General features: G+C 41.2%; 1 protein-coding gene across 3 annotated transcripts in view; it reads right to left on the reverse strand.

Moving 5' to 3' along the window:
• LOC130556679 (synaptotagmin-2) overlaps positions 1-4456 on the reverse strand; it is a 43653-nt gene extending 39197 nt beyond the window's left edge. The window contains exon 1 of one of the 3 annotated variants that reach the window (XM_057337901.1): positions 4085-4456. The gene's annotated coding sequence lies outside the window, so the exon portion shown is untranslated. Of the gene's footprint in view, positions 1-3200; positions 3221-4084 lie in introns of those variants that run through there. The other 2 variants (XM_057337903.1, XM_057337902.1) reach the window with 2 other exon arrangements.
• Positions 4457-6970: the final 2514 nt, after the last annotated feature.

The following is a 6970-nucleotide window of genomic DNA, read 5'->3' on the forward strand; positions in this document are numbered from 1 at the left end:
TTTCAGTAATGATGCTGTTAAATATATTTTTCTAGACTTTTCAAGTTTTGTTTTTCTATATTATCTAATGGTCTGTTAATGGTGGAGGCCTCATGGTTTAGGTAAATTATCACACTGCATGAATAAATGATTACGTGTGTGAGGAGGAAATAGAATAAGCTGGTTGTAATAATAATGCTGTAGTTATTTCTATAGTCTTTATGTAAAATGTCAACAAAATGTTTGAATTGAGAGGTTTGGACTTTTTTTCACTGAAATAAATAAAGTACCGAAAAAAGGTACCGTTTGGTACCGGCACCGAATTCCAGGTACCGTTTTGGTACCGGCTAAAAAGTGAACGGTACCCAACCCTACCTGCCATAAAAGCATTACTGACCTTAATAAATTATACATTTACTGACCTGACTTTACAGACATTAAATATTTTAAAAATGGTTGGTGAGGCACGTCATGTAGTATTAACACAAGCTTCTCAAAGAGGTTAAATATAAATAAGGCCTGTCAAACAATTAATTGCGATTGATCGCATCCAGAATAAAAGTTTATGTTTACATAGGCTCATACATGTCTGTATACACTGTGCATTTTTATTTTGTAATTATATACACATGCATATATTTAATAAAAATACCAACATTTATTTATGTAATTTAAAAAAATATATTGGCAAGTAAAAATAAATACAGTTCCTAAATATCTATACATGTATGTGTATGTGTTTATAAATACAAAATGAATATGCACAGTACGCAGACATCTATTTATAAACACAAACTTTTATTCTGGATGTGATTAATCGCGATTAATCATTTACAGCCCTAATATAAATTAATATATATATAATATATAAATATGAACTTATTTACACATAAATTCAGGTAAAATCATCGACCAAATCAAGTTCACAGAGCAGTTCAATTGACTTACATCAGATGTAATCAATCAAATGAGATGTTTCTATTTTCTTCAATTCTGTAAATTGTATTCTATTTTCTGCCCTTCGCAAGCACATTTGACTAAAAACCGCACTGTTCATGGAAATCACCCGTTTATTCCCTCGGGACGTTCTGTAAAGCTTGCCCGACCGAGCGACCCTAACCCGAGGGGGGAGGAGCTTGGCAAAGGGTCAATTTCATTGAACATAATTGCTTTCCTGCTTTCTAACACACACACACACACGCACGCACGCACGCACACACACACACACACACACACACACACCTCTTACATCTGATGTAGTCAGCAGCATGTTGTTACATCTCTCAGCCTGAAGGCATTAAATCCAGCAGCCTAGCACCTCACAACACATGACATTCACTGTCACAAACATCTCAAACTCTGCTGCAGCATCACCATCAGAAACCCAACAGACAGGCCGGACCGCCGCTGAAACGTGATGACCTCCGCTACAGACAATCACGTCCATTAAAACACTAAACAAACCCAAAGCAAACGCTTCTCTTTGTCATGTCACATGAACGAATGCATGCACGTGTAACGTCTGAGCTCTTGAATCAGGCCAGAGATAAAGCAATCGCTTTTCTGCATTGTGCAGTCAGACTTTATGAAGCGGTTACATGGAGAGTGATGGATGTGACAGATGAGATGTTGTTCAATCAAAACAGCGTCTGAGTTGAAGGAGAAAGGGAGGGATGGAGGGATGGATAGAGAAAGAGAAAACACGATACTATCGCACATGCACTACGCAGTTTAAAATGCAGCTGCACAAAAAACACAGAAGCGTTAAAAACAAGATTCTGCCTTTCTACGATTTTCTTCCAACGTTGTTACATTACAGCCATCATCCAGTCAGTAGACCATTTCATCAGACTCGCACGCCGGGGCTGCAGTTAACTTCCGGTCTGTGTTTGGCTAGCGTCTAATAATATAACTATTTATATTTGATTTAATTTATGTTCATATTAATTTGTATTATTCTTTTATTGTATAATAATTTTATTAAATAAACAATTCGTTGAACGGGTCCTGTAGTTCGGTCGCATTTAAAGAAACCGTATGGTACACTGACATCTAGCGGATGAGCTTGGTATCGCAGTCTAAATTCTAAATATTGGAGAGACGAGTTCAGCCAAGTGAAGCTTCTTCTCGGTTTCTTTTGATTAGCACTCTATTGTTTGTGAATGTGTACCGGAAGTTAAGGGCAGTCCACGAACGTGCGCATGCGCAGTAACGTTTGATTATGTTGTCACCCGTCTATAGACAGTATAATATAATAAAAAAACATTATATAATAATACAATTCATTGTACACTATAAAGTACATTGTAAAACTGATTGAAGAGGCTTCTATAAAAATTGTGTAGTTTTGCCACAGTAACTTTGGTTTAACTATTTGTCGTAAAACCACATTGACCACGACTTTACTACGGTCTCACTACAGTAACCGCAGTTTAACCATGGTATTTTGCAGTACCTCTGAAATACAAATGGTAATCAATCAAGGTGACTATACTTTTACTATAATAAAACCATGGTAAATTGGCCGGGCAGATGAGATTGGTGGATGACTCAACCTTGTCATATCATATCCATACACTTCTATCACTTCTTTTGACCATTTATCTACTCCACTATTAGAGACTCACTGCTCAAGCAACTCGTTGTCCATTTCCCCAAGACCCATTTGATGCAACTGCATCCTGCTGTGGTTTACATGAAAACTGCTTCACAAGAAATAAACCAAAATAAATGTAGGTAATGTTTATTGACCGTCACGCTGATTTGGAGACACCCACGCTTTACACAGCTACACATTACAGCATACACAGGCCATCCAATTTCATGAGCCATCTAACAGATATCCACCTTTAATACACACGACACCCCGGAGAGAGGGGGACGTAGAGAAGAACAGTGTTTGCATCACTTCACATCTCACAAATATACCAAATGTGCACCGTCACGTGATGTTGAGACGTTCAATAATAGCACATTACCAGTCTGTTGAGTTACGAGTCTTAATACTGCGTCATTATTACTCAAGCCCCATTCATTACTGTAAAACATAAAAATGGACAACGTGTTCCTCCTCCGACATTACTGGCCCCTGTACGGCAGTACCGCCGTGAAATTTATTACGCTAAAGGGTGGAACTGTTTCTCCTTTTGTTGCATAAACTCCTGATGGAGGCGCGTGTGCGTGAGTGTGCGTCCAATGCGGCGATGCCTCCTCTGCCTCACCTCTGAGGTCTAAACTACCGGCCTTAATATCTGGAGCTCTCCAGGCCCAGGACGCCATCCATCTTCTGTTCCTCTCTCTCTCTCGCCATCTGACTTCTTCACAATCAATGAGATTACCACTTCAATTGCCTTCTGCTGTTCTCAGGCCTGCTGGGATTGTCTTTGAGCTCTGCCGCTGTACTGGTGTGTGTGTGCGCACACAAGAATGAAGAGAACACACAACGCTTGACTTGTGTCACTGACCTCAGCGCTGTTCATTTTGCCTGCCAACTCGAGCCCTTCACAAAGAATAAAGACTGGAAATAAAAATGTTGCACTTCAGAGAAAAAAATTCCATCAAGCTAATGAAGTTTAGATGATGCGGTTTCCTTTGACAGCAGACGGGACGGGTAATTTTGCGTCTGCTGTGTGTGGGCGAAACAGCTTCATCAGCAAAAAGATTCAACAATCAGCAAATCCACGCACGGACTGATAAGCTCTCAACCATCTCCAGGCTGCTTCAGTAGTACTCCTCAATCTAAATAACTCATCAGGGCAAATCTGTAGTATTACAACGCACACTGTATATATACATTTATAAACCATTTTTGGAATAACTCAAAACTCAATTTAAGATTAAAAAGTACAAAACAAATACTGTCAGAGAAATTTTAAGTTGACTTCTGCGCACACTGGCCACTATTATGTAATGCGATACTGCAGCACCAGGACGCGTTTTCTCTCCTGCGCGCGGAGAAAGTTGCGCTCGCACCCTGCGCTCTCTGTTACACGCCTTTCTCCATAAACCTCCACTGCCAGACAATATCGACACTCCTGTCTGCCTCAGAAAGCTTCGCGTGTGGAATTACATGACAAACACCGCAAAAGAGAGGTACTGTACTTACCTCAGTACGGTGCGTATCCTCACTGGAGATGTACTGCACCAAGAGGAGGGTACTGCTGGGGGGGGGGGCGTGGAGGGATGGGTGCAGGAGAATCAAACTTCGCAGGGAGGCACTTGGACAGCTTGAGAAGAAAAAAGAAAAGTGACAGTGATCAGGACTTTGGTTTGTCCTCTTCTGGCTTTGTTGGGAATGTCGGATCTGGGCATCCCGCGCTCGCGCGCACACACAATAGCTCGGATCGGGACGGATGCGGTGGAGATGCTCTCATGCGCGCACACACATTTCCCAGCATCACACCCTGCAATCGTCTCTCAGCATCACTTGGTGTTTCACTGCTGTATTTCCCGGCACTGACACGCCATTGGCTCAATCGGGGCTCAATAAAACGCCTCTCGTTTTTAACTGGACGAGGGTGAGATTGTTTTCACGGCACACTCTGAAAACCCCTCCCACCCGTGCTCTTCAAACAAAACCAACGCTGCTGTAAGGAGAATGCTGAGCTTTGAAAACCGGTCAGAATGGAGTGAAATGGGTTGAAGCGACGGGGACGCGAGAGGGCGGGGTCACCACTGAACGCGAGAAGCGCGAAAGACGCTGAGGATGAAAACGCCTCGCGTATTTTTTGTTTCACTGTTGGTCTATGCAAACATGCGTCGGATTGGCGTCTAATGGCGCGCAATGCGTCAAGTTAAAAACAATTTCGAGGCGCGCGCGTTGAGCTTAACCCGTCACAAGCGGCACTCCGCCCGCCCGGCATACTACGAGCGTCGGTCGGGACGTCCGGTTCTTTTTAGCGAGTCAACTCGGCTCAGTGAATCAAACAAATCGATTCACCGATTCTTTAATGAGTCAAACTTTAAACACTGACGTGCTGTGTTTAGTAAAACGGGTGATAAACAGGCTCACTGCTATTCGTTTAGCCCTATTTCAAAAGTCTAAAGATTTGGGAAACAGTTCGAACGAATCACTACAAAGAACAGGTTAAAAGAATGATTCGAACTGAACAAAATTACCTTTTATACTAGCTTTCGTTTATACAAACTACTTCCAGTCGAAGCTTTTGATTCGAATGATTAAAAACGACTCAAATAATCGATTCATATGCAAATCAGACGTCACTACGTCCCATAGTTCCCTAGATGTTGCTACTTCAAATGTGTCCCCTTAGGAAAATTAACCATGGTTTTATTATAGTAAAAGTACAGTAACCATGTTTTGTGTTAGTTTCATATCCGTTTGTATTTCCACTGTTTACAAATACCACGGTAGCCCTTACGGAAATGAACCATGTTTTTTGTGATAAAAGTGTAGTAAACATGGTTTATTATTGGCAAAATTATGTTTTTACTAAGTAACCATGGCGTTTTGGTTTTAACTTTTGTAAAACTATGGTTTATTTTCATAAAGGAAGACAATAACCATAGCAAGAAAACTGGTTACTATAAACCAGGGTTCATTTTCATAAGTTATGGGTTATGTGTACTGAGAACAGACAGTCAATATGTTTTGTCTGTGTTCAGACTCCAGCTCACTGTGCACCAGCAGCATATCTTAATGTGCTTTATGTAAATTATTAAAGAGTGATGGGACTCTCTCCTCCTCCACACATCATGACTCAGTCCGGTCACTGTCTAAAAAAATCTTCAAGGTGTTGTTGCTTCACATAATACACTGATGTTCTCCAGATGGTGTCTGCTAGTGTACGTCTGTGTGATATCCATACGGTTCAACCCGAATGACGTCACTCCACCTCCCGCTCAAATCGATCTCCATTTTCAGCCTGCTGCCTCAATACTAATTAAATGGGTTTGATGGGGTCCTGCCGTCAACATCTAAAATCAATGAAATCAACTCGGCCGTCCGCTTCGCCTGGGTGCTTTCAACAGAGACATTACAGTCCTTGAGACTCACATGCGTCGGTTCATGTTGAATATTTAGATTTGAGTTTATGAAGTCACTAGAGACGTGTAGTAAACAAATCCAACAGTACACATCTATACGAGACTGTTTTGAAAATAACATCAATAACCTGTATGACGTCACAGGATTTTTATGTGAGAATGTCAAAGGGGCAGGATAGAAAGTAGTGACTCAGTGATTGGATTAGAGATGTATTATTGAGGCAGTAGGCGAGTCCTCCGGGCTGTGGCAGATGTCCAAATGTGTGTGTCTGCAGAGCTTGGCATAGTGAGAACGCAGCTTTTGGCCAACACAAAATATATCTGACCGGAAAAACTCCATGACGCGGCAAGATTTCTTCAGATGCACTTTCCAGCAGCACCATGTTAATATATATGTGGAGTCCCTGAGGAAAGATGCAAGCTGTTCCAATCTCCTGCATTTAATAATGTTGGTTTGACGGAGCCAGTGCACTGATATACAAACTGAAAACAGAGTTTTTATTGAATCCATAACCCCAGAGCAACATTTCACAGCTTTCAACAGCAGACACGAGTGGCTATATCTTTACTATTCAGACACAGTTTTTCCAATCAGATTACTTTATTAAGTAATAGATCATATTCGAGAAACTTGCAAAACATGTACAGTAGTAACTGCCTAGCAACCACCAGGATTCACATAGCAACTGTTTAGAAACTGCCTATAGCAACCCCTACATATCTCTAAAAATCTCTCTTTATGGATGTTAGTTTTTAATGACCCCTCAGGTTAAAATATAAATATGGTACAAAATAGAGAAAAAATATTTTAGTTTAGTGTAGTGTAATGTGGTGTGGTGTGGTGTAATGTGGTGTGGTGTGGTGTGGTGTGGTGTAACGTGGTGTGGTGTGGTGTAGTGTAGTGTAGTGTAGTGTGGTGTGGTGTGGTGTGGTGTGGTGTAATGTGGTGTGGTGTGGTGTAATGTGGTGTAGTGTGGTGTGGTGT

This window comes from Triplophysa rosa, linkage group LG7 (genome assembly GCF_024868665.1).
Source record: "Triplophysa rosa linkage group LG7, Trosa_1v2, whole genome shotgun sequence".
Taxonomy (NCBI): Eukaryota; Metazoa; Chordata; class Actinopteri; order Cypriniformes; family Nemacheilidae; genus Triplophysa; species Triplophysa rosa.